Here is a 16,194-nt window from a genome sequence, read left to right as displayed (position 1 = left end):
ACAGTACTCTTTAACTATAATGGAGTATGGAATTCTGTAGAAGTCAGTGTTTTGAAAGTTATCATCTTGTTTAGAATATATACACACATACACGCTTTAATTTTTTATTTTCATCTTACCTTTATTTTTATAAATAAGGAGGAGAACATACTATTTTGTCATCCTCCTCCTATATTCCCCACCATGACAATCCTATGGGGTTGGTTGGGTTGAAAGGGTGAGTGAATGGCCCAAGGTCTCCCAGCTGTGCTTTCAAATCTAAGGTGGAACTAGAATGCAGAGTTTCACAATTTCTAGTCTTAACCACTTGACAAAACTGGCTCATATGAAGGTATGCCAATGGCCCCAACCTTTTGGGCTCCCGGGCCTGGTTTGAGAGGTTTTTCCGTGGACTCAAGGGGGCGTGGTTTTGCATGCTGCCTTCATCCTGCAAGCTTTGTTGTTTCTGGCATGCCACAACCCAGTGCCGGTCCACGGACCGGGGGTTGAGGACCCCTGAAATATGCCATTTTTCTTTCCCTTCTTGTTTTATAACTTTATTTTTTTTTCTTTCTGCTTTCTGAATTCATTAACAAAAATTAAAATAAAATAAATGTTTTAAAAGGCAAATAACAGTAGCTAACAGCAGGTTAGCAAACGGTACATAGAAAATTAAAAACAACAATTAAAATGAACACTAAAATAAATTAACAGTTAAGAGTCTGGTGGAACAGATGCCTGTTCGCAGATTTTCTGAACAGTGTATCTATATAGAAGACTGCTATACTACAAAAATGAGCGATGAGCAATTATGGCATCTTCAAAAGTGCCACTTCTGCAGATCTAAACAGAAAAGACGTGAATTCTCTTGGACAGTTTAGATTGAGTCATTTAGAGCTTCAATTCCAAGAACTTACGTTTCTGTCAATTATCACCTAGAGGTAGTTTTCAACTTACAACCACAATTGAGCCCAACATTCTTGTTGCTAAGAGAGATGACATGACCATGAAGATGCTGCAACTGTCATGTGAGAAAGGGTTATACATCCCCTTTTCAGTGCCGCTGTAACTTTGAACAGTCACTGAATGAATGGTTGTAAGTCGAGGAGTAGTACTGTAGTACCAACGGGTGTGTAGTAGAAATCTATCGGTACAAGCACAATGTGATCTCTGCACCTTTTCTTGACAAGTCCCTTTCCCACATCATGCACCAATCACAATTTTTAGACACACATAGGGTATTTTGCAGGATGTAACTAGGTAACTGACTAAGTGTCACCAAAATTCAATTGTCTTTATGAATGGCTTCAACTGGCATTGAATTAGTCAAACACATTGCTCACATCATTTGCAAATCCAGAAGATGAAGGTCCCACTGTGGACCTGCACTTTCACAAGACTGCAACCAGCTGCTGAACCTCAATTCCCTGAGGTTTAATATCCTATTTACCCCCAGTATCTCCATATTGTTTGGATTTAATTATGGAATGTTCTCCTTCATCCAACTGATTACAGAATTTAAGCACCATTCAAGGATTCTTATTGTTTCCCTGGAATTTAATGACCTAGAGTTGTAGAACTGGGTGTAATCACTATAATGATAGCATTTTACTCCAAAACTCCAAAGGATTTCTCCACAGTTTTATGGAGATTTTGAACAACACAGAAGTATCCTACTTGCGGTAGAATGTAGTCTGGAGTCCTAGGAGGGAGAAACTGCTTCTCAGAAGGCAAAGAGGCAGCCGACTTTGGAATGTATGGTAGGCTAGAAGAAGCAAAGACAACTCCCCCTAGTAGTTCACAAAATACAGTTTAGAGTTAACTAAAATGTTTATATTGTGCAGATAGTTCTTTTAGTCTGGCAAGATTCTGTCTGTAGGCAAACAATAATAAAGAAGCTACCCAGAAGTACCGGTAACTCATGTGTCACCCTTGGTTTGTGAGACGTGACAATATTAGACATTGCAAGCCAATGACCTAAGTGCTCAAAAACAGTCTCCTGGTGCTGACATGAGCAGATAGGAAAAACAGTATCCTTATGACTCAGAAGGATGACTTGATTGATGGTATTAAAACCCCTCTTTAGTTGCTGCCAATATCCCAGTAAGGAATACCCCACTAATCTCCTACATGTATCCTACAACTTCCACTCCCTCCTGCCCCCTAATCCACTTATATTCTTGGCTTTTTTCTCTGTCTTGTTCTCTCTCCATTATATCCAGAACAAAACAACTCTTATCTTGAATAATTTTAACCAACCCTTCCCTTTTTTAGAATTGCCAATCTAGTTGTAAATCTAAAAGCAATCAGGAGACAATCTGTCCAGGACAACTGTAATACAAAAGACATTCTCTTTTACATCACCACCTTCACATGCAAAGGTTTGATCCAGGGAGAAGGCTTTTTTTCATACTAACAAGGCACACAGTCAAAATAGTCAAAATATTGCACCCTTTTCAGGCACATGTTTGCTGAGCTTATAACTGGGTTCAATACTTGCAAACACAATAGCAAGAATAGCACTAAAGAAAAAGGACCAGTATTCAGAACTATCAACCCAACCAACTTTGTGGATTTGAATAGCTGCTTGGCCCACTATAAAAAAGGATCAGGTCTAATCCAAATGAGCATCTTCAGATGAAGGATGTTATGGTTTGTTTTTGTTTTCTTCCAGGAAGATCTGCCCTGCAAAATAGCCTGTCAAGGTCTGATACTCCAGAGGAGAACTAAACGATACTAAGGTCCAAACATGGATTATGAATTTTTCATGGCCTTTCCCAACATTACCTTCACAGTTTTCTGTACAAAGAGCACAAATAATTCATGCCTATATTTGCTTTTTTTATTTTAAAAGTCAAGTAGATTACATCCAGTAAATCAGACTTCAGGTCAAATGTTCAAATTAATACCAGAATGTTTTCCACATTACAAATTATTTGGTTGCAGAAATAATTTAAAAAGTCAACAAGAATCATTGTTTCTACTGTAAAAGGGGCAGTCTTTAAAAGGAAAATAAAAAAGAGGTAGAAGACCTATGTACATCTTAAAAGCCCATTTGCCCCGCCTCATTTCAGACTTCCCAATCAATTCTGAGGTACCTGCCATTCACTTTTAATAGCATACGCTTAGATTCTAAATCTGCTCAGAGGATTAAACTGAATAAACATACTATAAAGAGAGCCAAGGGTTCCAGACATAATACAATTGACGGCTGCAACAGACTGAAGTGGGAAGAAAGTGCACGCACAGCACAAAAAAAGTTTAGCAAATCTCTTTAGAGGCTCTATGACTCTACACATTTTAGTTGCTCAGCAGCAGCCTCCGCAGAGAGCTAGAAAGCTGTGTTGAAACTTGATCTCATGACTCATTTTTATAGCTATAATTCAGACAAGGCCTTCAGGCCTGTTCTCACCACCAATTCAGCTCTATAGAAGCAAAATTAACGAACGTCAACACAATAACATGTTTGTATTCGCAAAAAAACGATGCCTCAGCACACTTTTTAGTCTACTTCTACACTGCTCTGCACAGTTCTGCCATATAACATAGCAGCTATTAGAGCCAAAGCTATAATTAAAAGAAAAGGACTCTCTCAAAGTGGGGTCCAATATTTAGTCTTAGTTTAAAACACAAAATTCAGTACTGCAGTCACATTTGCAACACAAAATACAGTTCTGCAGAGCAGGGGTGTCAAATTCAAGGCCCCGGGACCTGATTCGGCCCGCGGGGTGATTAGATCTGGCCCGCAGGGCTGCCCTAGAAACAGCAAAGGACTGGCCTGTGGTGCCTCTGCCAGCAAAAACGGAGCTCAGGGGGGCTGTGGGTGGCCCTCTTGAGCTCCGTTTTCGCTGGCAGAGGGTCAGCCGAAAACAGAACTCGGGAGCCTGTTTTCACTGGTAGAGCACTCGAGCCACCACATGCACCCCTGACACAAATGACGTTGAGCTGGCCATGCCCATCCTGGCCACGTCCACTCCAGCCCCCTGAGCAACCCTGATGCGGCCCTCAATGAAATCGAGTTTGACACCCTGCTGCAGAGGATATATTTAATTACTGTGCTGTACCTTCTCAATACACTGTTTCCAGTGCTGATTGCTTTAGATTTCCCTGTAAAACACTTGGGAGGTTCTTTCTGACTAACTCAAATATCTTTTTAAAAATATATATCAAATCTGTGAAGAAGGAAAAAGAAAACAATATGAACAAAATTAAAAAGTTTAAAAATCTACTCTACCCTAAGAATTCTAAAATTGATTCCATTTTACACAGAAATTTTAAAAAGTGTTTTGACACTACTGTCCAGGAAAAAAACAAAATTTAAAACAAATCCATGGCTACTTTTAAAAATTCTCATTCTTTTCTAAGTAGAAGAATTTAGATAACAAAAATTAAATGTGACAGAATCTTGATTAAACATTACAGAAAAAGACTGTCCAGGTGACCTATTTTTAACATCCTACGCCACAAGTGGTTTGCATTTAAATTGAAACTTTAATCTATTTCAAGGCTGCATCTGATATGATCTATAAAATCTTTGAACGGTTGATGTTTAAAAACAGTGCAATGTTAACACTATGTGATCTAAGTCAGTATCCATCAGGCCACAAAAGAAACACCAACATCAAAGATTGTCACCTCATTTTAGTTCATCAGGTTGCCATATCTAAACATTTTTCACCATAAAAGCCCCCAAAGCACTTGCAAAAATACAATTACTTTATTGTTTTCTATAAATTAATCCCAGTTAGCATGGCTGCACATAACTCTTTAAATTAAGAGAAAGGGGAGTTGACAATTCATGAAGTTGATTAAAACTCACCCTGGCTTTTTTTTGGGCGGGGGGGGAGGTAATTTTATTGTTCTTAGATGAAAATTTTTCCTTTTCTAATTACGTTGATAGGAAAAAAGCTGAGTTTTTTTTCTCGTTTGAATGGAAAAGCAACTCAGCTGGATTCAGAGTTTTCATTTTTCTTTTGATATTTTTAAAAAAAGCAAAGACAAAGCTTTTTCCACAAGTAACTCCAGCTATATTTTTACAGTTTTTTTCCCCAATCCCTTTATTGTTTTTATAAAAAACCCAAGGCAGTGAGCATACCTAATATTCTTTTCATCTTTTCATCACTTCTTTTCCCCACAACCACCATCTTGTGAGGTGAATTGGGCTAAGAAAGAGTGACTGGCCCAAAGTTATCCAGCAGGGCCTAAGGCAGGACGAGAACTCACAATCTCCTGGTTTCTAGCCTTATGCCTTCACCATTACACCAAATTATTTCCATTTCCTGAAATAAGCCAGATTCCTGCCTTGCCCTGTAGAAAAGATTCTTCCTTGCTAAATCCTGTTAATTAGCTGCATTCAGACAGACTGGTTTTCAAATCCAGTACCCCAGAACCAGCTAAGCAAACAAGACAAGTTAGAGTAATAAACAGATGCATTAGTCCCCAGTTAGAGATAGTAGTTTAAAAGAGAGAACAATGTACCTCTACATACAGGTAAGGGGAACAATAAAACTTTCTCACTGATGCTTATCTCTTCAATTTAAACTGCTCACATCAAATGAAAAGTAGTTTTTCTATTTTTGTTGTCATGTGCCAATCAAATATACCCAAATGTCACTCATCTTCTTGTCCAACTATAGTTTTTCACAAATCAGTGCCTTTCAAATGTACTGGATGTACTAGAAACCTCATCATCCCAAAAGAGCACAGCCAAATACTGCATGGCATGATGGATTTGGGATTTTATCTAAGGTCAACTACTATAGTTGATAAGCCACTACTTACAGCTTAGTATATTGGGTGTACCCAGATATTTTTACTTTATTCACTAGCCATAGTTAAAATTAGTATACTGTCAACCAAATCAAACTTTTCCAACCTACATTCTCAATGCAGACAAATCCACCTACACATTAAGCCTAGGCCACACATATCCCATGAAAGGATATTATTAATATTAGAGACTATTCTTGAGTACGAATATTTAGATGAATATGTTTGTACAAGGAGTGCCTCCTGAGATCTTAATCTGAATTAGAAATCAATATAGCACAGTCAGATGAACATTAATAAATTAATTTTGAAAAAGTCACCTGGCCGAAAGAACTGCTTAATGGTAACGGAATTTTTAAAATGTAAAAATAGCCGTGAATTGCAATCAGCCTTTGAAGAGTATGCTTGGATACTATAGTGAGGAATCTACTTTGCCAGTTGGGCAAATCTGGAGGCTTGTGATAACTGAAAATAATCCTATGGATAATGGCATCTCAGAGAAAATATATACCACATCCTTAGTTTTTAAACAATGGTAAAACGATATCGTCTACAAAAGTTTTAGTAATGAAAAAAAACCTCACTTTGGTATAAGTTTTAAAGGTTTCCTTCATACTGCTTAGGTATTTTAACTGATACTGTATATTTTTAGGAATATTTTTTAAAATATATATCATTTTTATTTCAAGCAAGTACTGAAGATGCTCTACAGACTGGGTAATTTCATATCAAAATAAAAGGGAAAATGAACTACTGGAAGTTGATTTTTAGATTCTACAGATTTCTATCCTAAGAGCCAAGAGCTAGAGTCCAAAGGAAGCCACCAATTCCAGAAATGCAGCAGAATTTCCTTTCTGAAGCAGGATCTGCAATCCTGAAGCAGGCAACATGGTTTTCCTACTCAAAACATTTAATTCAAGAGTGAAAGAGCAAATAAAACTGAGGCCTCAGTGTTTGTGCTCAGGTATATGAGTCAGACATTTATAAGCTTCTCAGTATGAAAACAGCATTGAAAGCTGAGACCTGGCATTACTTTCTTGCTCAAAGCAGTTCCTGAAACTGCCTGTAGTAACTCTTGGTGGGAATTGAGAAAATGATTAAGAGATGAGGCCACACAACCACTTCCTGTTAAATTTGTCATTTTCTTGACAAATATCAAATCAGCCACTGGTAAGCCAGTATCACTTTCACCTTTTTCATATACCTATAACATCCAGAAATATCAATCATCCATCGGATCAGAAAGGTAAGACACCACAAAATAGATTTAGGTACAAATTAACATAGATACAAACTATATATATATATATATATAAGTAACACCTCATGGCTTACATTGCAGTTTTTTTACTTACTTGTGATTTGATTTTGTGTTCAAACCAATCCAGAAATGTAAGGTAAGAGCAACTGTGAAGAAGAAACTAGGAACTGGCTAACTAAAGTATGACTATTTTCAGTCTGAAAAACAAATCAGAAATGATTCAGGGCTTTAACAATTCATGAGTTAGCATGATGTAAGACTGTGGCAAACATACATCTTTTCAAACCAAACACTGCATAGCAATATTTAACTAAAACAACAAAACTTGTTTTAATTTCAGTTTTCTGATAAGATTTCTATTGTGCTAAACAGCCCTAGCAAATATGGACAGGTGGTTTTGTTTTATGTTACTTTATTCCAATTTGTATAAAAATGTTGTTTAATATGCCTAATCGATTAAAGAACCAGTCTATACTTTTACATCAACTTCCAAGATAATTCAAATCTATGGTTTGCATCCCAAAGAATAGTTTTATGATTGGCTGAATTCACACAACGTACTAAATGAAAATCAAATGAACAACCTTATGTATCAACATAGCATGAACCAAATCTAGGTGTGTCTCCTTGAGACTACTTAAGTAATTATCAGTGATGACATAAAGCTTTGGTATAGACTGCCATACCCTAAGAGAATGTTCTTGTTTCAAACTCTACAGAACTATATTCATATCTCGCCTCCTGTGGAAGAATGAAAAAGCTGGAACCGCCAGTGACAAGGCTGTCAATAATAACAACAGAAGCAGCAGTAGATCAAGATAATTCTGAGCATAGACAAAGATGACAGGAAGGGTAATTTGGAGATAGGACGTGAGAACATTTTAGTGCGATCATTTTTCAAATTTGGACAAATTTTGTCCCATAAATTCCAACAACACAATTTAGTTTAAATAGAACTGTTTTTTATTAGTAAAGTACTTAAAAATCTGTAAGAATTGTAAGGTTTGTTTCCATTTAAGGGCTTCAGATGTAGCTCCTCTCCATTCCATGCATGAAATAGAGCTTGCCGTAATGAACTTTCATGCCATAATCAAGGACGTATTCACAAGATTACCTAAATGAGTTGTCATCATTTAAAAGCCTGAAGGAGCTACTTTCTGACAATTCAATTTCATGCATATCAAATCCATCCACATATACCCACCATATGTTTTCAATGTATGCACAATAACTGTCTGAAAAATACCTTCAGAATGAAATTAGTTGAGGCCTTTTCATTTTTTTTTTAAAAATGTCATTTTCCAAATTCACATTTAAGAAAGTTAAATGTTCTATTCCAAAGAAAAATAACTTCTAGAGAGCTGTATATAATTTGACCAACTCTATAACTCTAAAAATTAACTTACAGCAATTTATAGATGGCAAGTGAAATAGTCAACCCACACATCCAATATTTAGATGATCTGGCCACATAATTGTCAGGTAAAGAGACAGTGGGAATCACATGTTCACAAGCTGATTTACAATTGTAATTTGTGGTGCCCACTAACTCCTTGCTCTTCAAACTTTCAGCTCTGCCGAACAGTTAATCTCCCCCCCCATGTGTGTATGTGTGTGTGTATATAAAAGGAGGGATAAAATATAACCACCATTTTCTCATCACACTGCTTTTGAGCACACAGACTCAAATAAGAAACCATGTGCCATAGGAAAATAGAATAGCCTCTGAAAAAGTATGAATTTCAAATTATAAAGTAACCTGAATCCAATCTACTTTGGTACACATAAATTAAGACTAGAGATAAACCTCAGAGATACTCCATACACAACACACCCATAACTACAACTACTCTCTAGCTCAAACTACAATGAAAAGTTTAAAGAAATACAAGTTCTCATAGCTCAAATTAGAATGCATATGTCAACTTAACTATGAAATAGGAGCAAACCTTTGAACTTTCCAATATACTGAAAGCGCTAAGTGCTCTAGAATACATTCCTAGAATGCAGATTCAGCAAAACCAATTACTACATAAGTGCAAAGAAATCCTTTCAATTAGCTATTGCTGGTGATAGAATGAAGAGGCCAAAGGAATCAATGATATGCAATCCCACTACAGGTATATAAAATGGCGCGCGGGTGGTGTTGGTGTTGGTAGAAACTTGTAACAAGGGAGTTTGAAAGTTTCAGTGAAACATTTTGAAGTGCTTTGTGATCCCACATAACAAAACCTGAAACATTTTAAGTGCTCTGCCATAGGGAACAATGGCAACACAAAATAAGCCCCTTATTTTTTCATCATTGGGTCATAAAAGTAAGCAAAATAGTAGCCCATGCTAATTGCTGTCTACTGCTCAAACTATAACTACATTGACTGAAAGATTATTATTTTTAAAGACTGTAAATATTTAAACGTTCCTAAAGTAAACAAGTTGAGTATATACCTTTTTATAGCCTGTCTGCACAAATAATCACAGAAATTAGCCCAGCAAAAAGAAAACATAATAGAATCACTCCAGCACAACCCCCACACAATTTAACAGCAGGGGGATAAAATTGTCATGGCCATAACTTTCTTCCTAATGCGTAGTCACTATAACATTTCTGCATTCAGCAAATACAGACAACTTCAGACAAAGCAGTATACCCCAAATGCCTGAAAGTTTACCAGCACAGATATCCTTTTTCTGTAAAGCACAGTTCATAACAATCTATCTGAAAAAGACACAATGAACACACAAAAAGACTATATTATAAGCCTTGATCCCTTAAATTCCCTGTTTCCAAAATTTACCTACCTCCTACTGTAGGGTTAACTCACCCTCACATTACTAACCTTTCTTTACTCAGCCACATTTAAATGGTAGCAGCAGGAGGGAGAGAACTCAGCTCTGCTATTTCACTGGCTAATGTGGTCTTATAAGTCTCCATAGCTTAGAGGAATTTTAAGAACAGAAGCTAACTACAATCTATAGGAACACTCCAGGCAATATAGAACAATATATCCCAATTTGAGCTGAACTCAGGACCCAACAATTCCAGAATATGGTTCTTTTGTTCCGTGCTTGAAACCTTCCAGCTAGTTGTTTTGGAATTTGAATCTTAATTCACATTATTCATCTTATTAGCACTAGCTGACTTTCCTTTTATGTAAGCATAACCCAAATGAAAACATGCAGCATATAAATAATATACATCTGTATGTGTATTTTCTTTTGTCATGTGATCTTCAACCATCAGTCAAAAAACTCAGAACTTTTCTGAGCAAGTTAGTTCCAACACATAAATACAAAAATAAATATATAAAATAAAAGCCATTAACCTACAAAGTAAAAGACTCAAATTATATCCCGTAGCAACTGATTGCCACATTAAAGGATTTAGCAAAGGCAGCAGCTTTAGACAAACTTTTTGAAAGCCACCAAGGCAGGGGTGTCAAACTTGATTTCATTGAGGGCCACATCAGGGTTGTGTTTGATCTCGGAAGGGGGGGGGTGTCACTCACATCGTGGCTGCATGTTTTCTGGCAGCGAAAACAGAGCTCAGGAGGGCCACATGCAGTCCTCCCAAGCTCCATTTTCGCCGGTCCTTCATAGTTTCCAGGGCAACCCCGTGGGCCAGATCTAAGCACCCCGCGCACCTTGAGTTTGACACCTCTGCACTAAGAATAGAAGACAAGAATGTCCCAGTATGCTATCATTTTTTTTTTGTCTAGAAAGACTGTTGGCTTACCTGAATGTTTGTTCTATGTGCGCTGCAGGAGAAGCTAATGGTGTTCCCACCATACACAAAGCAATGCTAAGAGTAAGGAGCACTTTATATATCCTCCACCTACATACACACACACACACACACACACACACACACACACAGAGTATTTATTTATTGTTTATGTCAATATAATGTTCCCCTCACTTTTAAACTAGAGCAAGAGATGGAAAAGAAAAAGAAACATTCAGAACTGATGGAAATTCATAACTTTTAGAATGGTCAGAATACACTTTGTTTTGGGAAGGTATGTGTGTTGGTCTTAGATCATTCCGTGTATATATAGATTTGAATTCTATGTGTCTAAAGATGTTCCTCTCAAATGGCTTCACCCAAAATGGTGCCTTCCCAATGTGTTAAGAGTGTACTACAGCAATATTGGAGAGACATCTTTCCAAAGACAGACTTCTTCTATTCACTTCCCAAGTAAAGGAAAAGCAATTTCCCCTGAAACCAAATATGAGGCTAGTCCTAATTCATAGCAAGCCTAAATTTCTTTCCTAAATTCCTACACCTCACCGTACAAATCAAAGGGGAGAATCTTTTGCTCAACTGAAACTTGCACTAACCAAGACTGATGGCTGTGCAATCCAGCCTTTCAACATTTCCACAACTTCAAGAAAGCAGGTCCAGGTAAGACCAGTAACATGAGGCTTAACAAAAGACTTGAAATAGACAGCTATATGAAAACAGAACTTCCAATTCGGAATCATAAACATGAATCCACAGAAGTGGTAACGTTTATTAGAGCATACTCAGTTCTGCACTTCTTAAAACTGCAGAACATAAAACTGGTTTCAAATTTAGAGCATCACAATCCGAATAATATACAAGGAAGAGGGACTGCCAGTTGCTTCTCTGAGTTATACTAACATCCATGCTCATTTCCATGTTTATTTGCTGGGGAAACAGGTTAAATGTTATTTGTGGATCATGATTTAAATCAGTAGTAAAAAGGCTTGATTTAAATCAACTTGATTTAAATTGTAATTTTTAAAGAGCAAATGTCACCTCTGTCCTGCAGCAGCTCCTCCTCTGACCCGTTGTTGACTCACCAACAGTCCCAATATTGCAGAATATATAGCCTCATGCTACATAACTAAGCTCCATTTCATGCTGAATAAACTAAATTATTAATGAATCTTAAATGGAAAACTATCTTTAGATAGATTTTTACTCCAAAAGCATTTTATTAAAATAAATTTGATTTTAAAAATCCAATTTAAATTTTAAAAAATCCAATTTAAATTTTAAAAATCTGATTTTTTAAAAAAAAATCATTTATTTTTATCCACCCTGCTCAAGACTAACTACTTGAAAAGCGTACAAATAAACTATGTCAAGTTCTCCTTTTCAATTAGAGATTATCACTGCTCTTTAAAATATAGACTTGCAAAAAGAAAATTAGTGAGCCCTTCTAAAAATCAAAACAAGAAATGTAGAGCAGAAATAATGGCATAATGAAGTATATACAAACTTGGTAGTTTTGAAGACAATTGTTATAAGTCAGCATGAAGTGCGCTTGACAAAAAGGAGCTGTTGCTTCCAAGAACACATACCACAACATATCAGTCACTGTTTACTATGCAAATACATGGACTACTAGAGGGGGGGAAAGCTTTTTTATTCCAGGTGTCTGGAACATTTGGAGTAACATGTAAATATTAATACACTCCCACAAATATACATGTGCACGCACACACATTTTATGTTCTTCTGAAAAGGCAGATCAACTGCTAGTGGCCAATGCATAATTTATGTTGTGTCTTCAGTGTTGACTCCTAGCGACTGCCTAGAAAACTTCCTTGGCAAGATTTCAGAAGGGGCTTGCCATGGCCTCCTTCCTATTGGAGAGAGCTGGCTTTGGGCCGAAGGCAGGTCTAGAACTCATGCATCTACCAGTTTCAAGTCTGCTGCCTTAACCATTACACAAAACTGTTAGCTACTATGAACAATGGTGCATTAACCTCAGAGCACTTAACCATGGTTTACTTCAGTGATCCCCAACCTTTGCTGCATGGCAGCCCAGGGAGGGGGAAACTGGGAGTGCAAGCAGTGCACCAGTGCACACGCATGCAGCCCTTGTGTGAATGGCAGGCCAGCATGCACATGCAGCTGAACTTGCATGAACAGCGGGCCTGCCGGGCCAATGCTTGCACAAGTTGAGCTGCATGCACATCCTCCAGCCAGCCACTCGCACGGGCCAATTCCAAAAAGCAGTCAGGGGAGGGGACCCCTCATTTACTGAATGTCCTTGTTCACATCATACATTATAAGCAGTAGTTATAACCAGAATGGATGGATGTATAAAGGTAAAGGTTTCCCCCTCTCCAATTGTATCTGACTCTAGGGAGTGGTGTCCATCACCATTTCTTAGCTGAAGGAGCCAGCACTGTACAGGAAGCCTTTTCCGTGGTCTAGTGGCCAGCATGACTATACATTGAGGTGCACGGAATTTTGTTATCTTCCCACCAAAGTGGTACCTATTAATCTGCTCGCATTTGCATGCTTTCAAGCTACTACTAGGTGGGCAGGAGCTGAGGCAAGTAACAGGAACTCACCCCATCATATGCTGCACTCAGGTCTTGAACCCAGACTGGCAGCTTTCCCATTGAGAAACTCAATATCATCTTTAACTACTGAGCCACTGAGCCCCCCCCCCCCCGGGAATACTTATCATCCACTAAACCCAAGCATTCTGCATCTTTGCACTACTTGATGTGTGAATCCCACTACTAGGAAGCCTTTAGAACCCCATGACAGTATCTGGAATAGACTTGCGCAGTTATTTCTCTTGAGATCAAAAGTATTTCAGATCTCAGTTTAAATGAAGGAATGCTGGAAAAGGATTCTGCCAAAACATCATGCTGGCATAGTTATTTCTTTAACAAGTTGAAAAAGCATGTGTTTGTAGCCCGAAGACAGCAATCAAAAAGGCTTTCAACAAAGGGCTATTTCAACAAAAAAACGAACTTCAGAGAACGGATTAAATGTCCTTCATAGGCTCTGCTGTTTCAAAAATTGGTCAGCCTCACGAGAGGGTAAGCCAAGTCTGCTAGTCACATTCCAACTTTCTTTCTTCTTTTTTTAATGACAATTGCATATCCAGACAGAGAAATGAGAATCCAAGCAAACAAACAACAGCCCCAACTTTTCTTCCTTTCCCCGGGGTTTTATAGGTGCAGGGAAAGTCCATAAACCAAGCCAGACAGGTGTTGTGTAACAAGGCTTCCTTCCTTCTTTCCCATCAAAACTATCCATCACCTCTGCATTTCGTAGAGCTGACTTTCCCCAAGCAAAACCCCTCTTCCCCTACAAGAGTTACAGCACAGAGGGGCGGGCTTAGACTTGGCAGGGTAATGAGTAACATCTGTAACCACAGCTGCCCTGTGGGCATTGCCTTCCTTTGATGCTCCTAAAGACTGCAGCCAGCCAGCCAGAGGGAGCCAAGGAAAGTTTATACAGATTCTCTTTCCTTTCTACACAGCCTCCCCCCCTTCCCCCCCACTTTCAGGGAAGGCAGCCTCCCTGAAGCGATTAAAAGATGTCTCTCTTTCCCCCCCCCCCCTTCCATCTCTCCATCTCTTAAGTTTTCCAAAGACACCTCTGGACATACAGATGCAGCATTAGTTTACCAGCTTTTTTTTGGCTGGGAGAACTGTAAAGGCACGTCCGAAACGCCCATGTCTGAGAGCTGGTTTTTTATTTTTTTTTATTTTGGAGCAACCCATACGGATTCCCTTTCCGATCGCTGTGTGCATTTTAAAAAAAAACGATCCATATATATTAAAAGGGGGGGAGATTCTCTGTCCAGACAAGAAAGGTGGGCGGAGAGGAGACGGATTAAAGAGCAAGGTTAAACCACAAAAATAGCGAGCGAGCGAGCGAGCGACCGCCTCCCCCCCGTTTGGAAAGGCAGGTTGTGTCCCGAAGAAGAAGAGGGTGGTGGTGGAGAAAGCCCCTCCTCGTTTAAGACCCGCAGGGGAGAGAGAAAGCTGCCCAACATTGGAAGGGGAGAGGGGCAGATGGCGGCCAAGAGGGCGATTCTTCTCCCAGACAGGGAGATCCACTCACCTCTCGCACTGCTAGCAGACAAAGGCAAAAGCAACCGAGCGGGCGGCGCGGGAGCTTCAGGCGCAGTTAAAGGAGGAGCAGAAACAGCAGCAGCAGCAAGAATTTCTCCTCCGCCGGTTTTGCCGCAGCGGCGCCGACCACCGCTCCGCTCCAAGTTGCTGCAGCGCAGGCGGCGGCGGCCAAACGAAGGAGCCCCGCGCTCTAATCACTCCCCGACCGCATCTCCCCAGCGGGCCGCCTCCCCACCTCTGGCGGGATCTGCGCTCTCCCGCGGCGGCGGCGCCCTTCGCCAAGGCGGGAGAAGAACTTCTCGTCGAGCGGCGGCGGGGAAAAAGTTGGCAAAAGGGAAGGCGAGCCGAGCGCAAAGTTCCAGAGAGCAGCCGGGCGAGCCGAGACAAGACAGACTCCGGCGGGGGGAGAAGGAGGTGGGGCTACTCAGCCGGGAATCCAGCTGCAGTGAGAGAGAGGGAGACGGAGAGAGAGAGAGAGGAGGAAGTGGCTGCTCCCTCTTCTGCCAATGGGCTTCAGGAGCTGGAATGAGCCAGGCGGCAGGCACATCATTTCCTCCCGGCGCAAATCCAGGCGCCGGCAAAGCCGCCCCACCCCGCCCCCTGCAGGGACGAAGGGGCACAGCATCCTCCCTCCCTTCCGCGCGCGACGCGACCCGCCCACACGCGTGGGATGGGGGGGTGTTTCTATTTTGCAGCAGCGTGCTTTTTAGGCTCGGGTGTCTGTCTGTCTCGTGGTCTGGTCTTTTCCACGAAGCCCCTTGTGGCTCCCTTGCGTTCAAGATATCTGGAATCTATCTAGCTATCTACCCACGCTTTCTCTTCTGTTTCCAGTCATGACCTATTGCTCCTATTTGGGAGCGACAGACTGTCTCACTCCAAGAAAGCATCTCCTAGGACTCGGGCTTTGCCTGCCAAAGTGTGAACATACAACCTACTAATTCATGTGTGTTGAACAGAAGAAGAAAAAAAGAGTATAAGCACTCAAAACCCAAACAGAAAATGGCGGGAGTGAGGAGGGGAGAGACTCACTCAAATGTTAGCAGGAAATAATCTTGTGTTACAGCTCCAAGCACGGGGGTTTTGGGGGGGAGAGAGGGGGAAGCAAGCAATATTAATGATAGATGTAATTTTATCCCTGAAATTACTTACTATGGTCAGAAAATATAAAAGACCCATTTAGAATGAGTGTTTTATTCAACTTGTAGAAGAACCGAAAGCTGATTCACGCCAGTATTTCTACAAAGGGGTGGGGGGAACCATCCACCTTTAAGGATGAAAAAGCTAAGCTGATTAAACTGACGTTTCCAAAACATCTTTTGCTTCATTTTTTG

The 16,194-nt window shown here is 39.8% G+C and overlaps 1 protein-coding gene across 1 annotated transcript in view; it reads right to left on the bottom strand.

The window, feature by feature from the left end:
* Positions 1 to 15,302, bottom strand: part of ACVR1 (activin A receptor type 1) — an 84,500-nt gene extending 69,198 nt beyond the window's left edge. The window contains exon 1 of the mRNA XM_087710295.1: positions 14,853 to 15,302. The gene's annotated coding sequence lies outside the window, so the exon portion shown is untranslated. The remainder of the gene's footprint in view (positions 1 to 14,852) is intronic.
* Positions 15,303 to 16,194: the final 892 nt, after the last annotated feature.

Source organism: Thamnophis sirtalis, unplaced genomic scaffold (assembly GCF_051295495.1).
Source record: "Thamnophis sirtalis isolate CommonGarterSnake01/CBP01778 unplaced genomic scaffold, rThaSir2_p1.2 scaffold_1, whole genome shotgun sequence".
Taxonomy (NCBI): Eukaryota; Metazoa; Chordata; class Lepidosauria; order Squamata; family Natricidae; genus Thamnophis; species Thamnophis sirtalis.
This window is presented reverse-complemented; position numbering and strand designations above follow the sequence as displayed.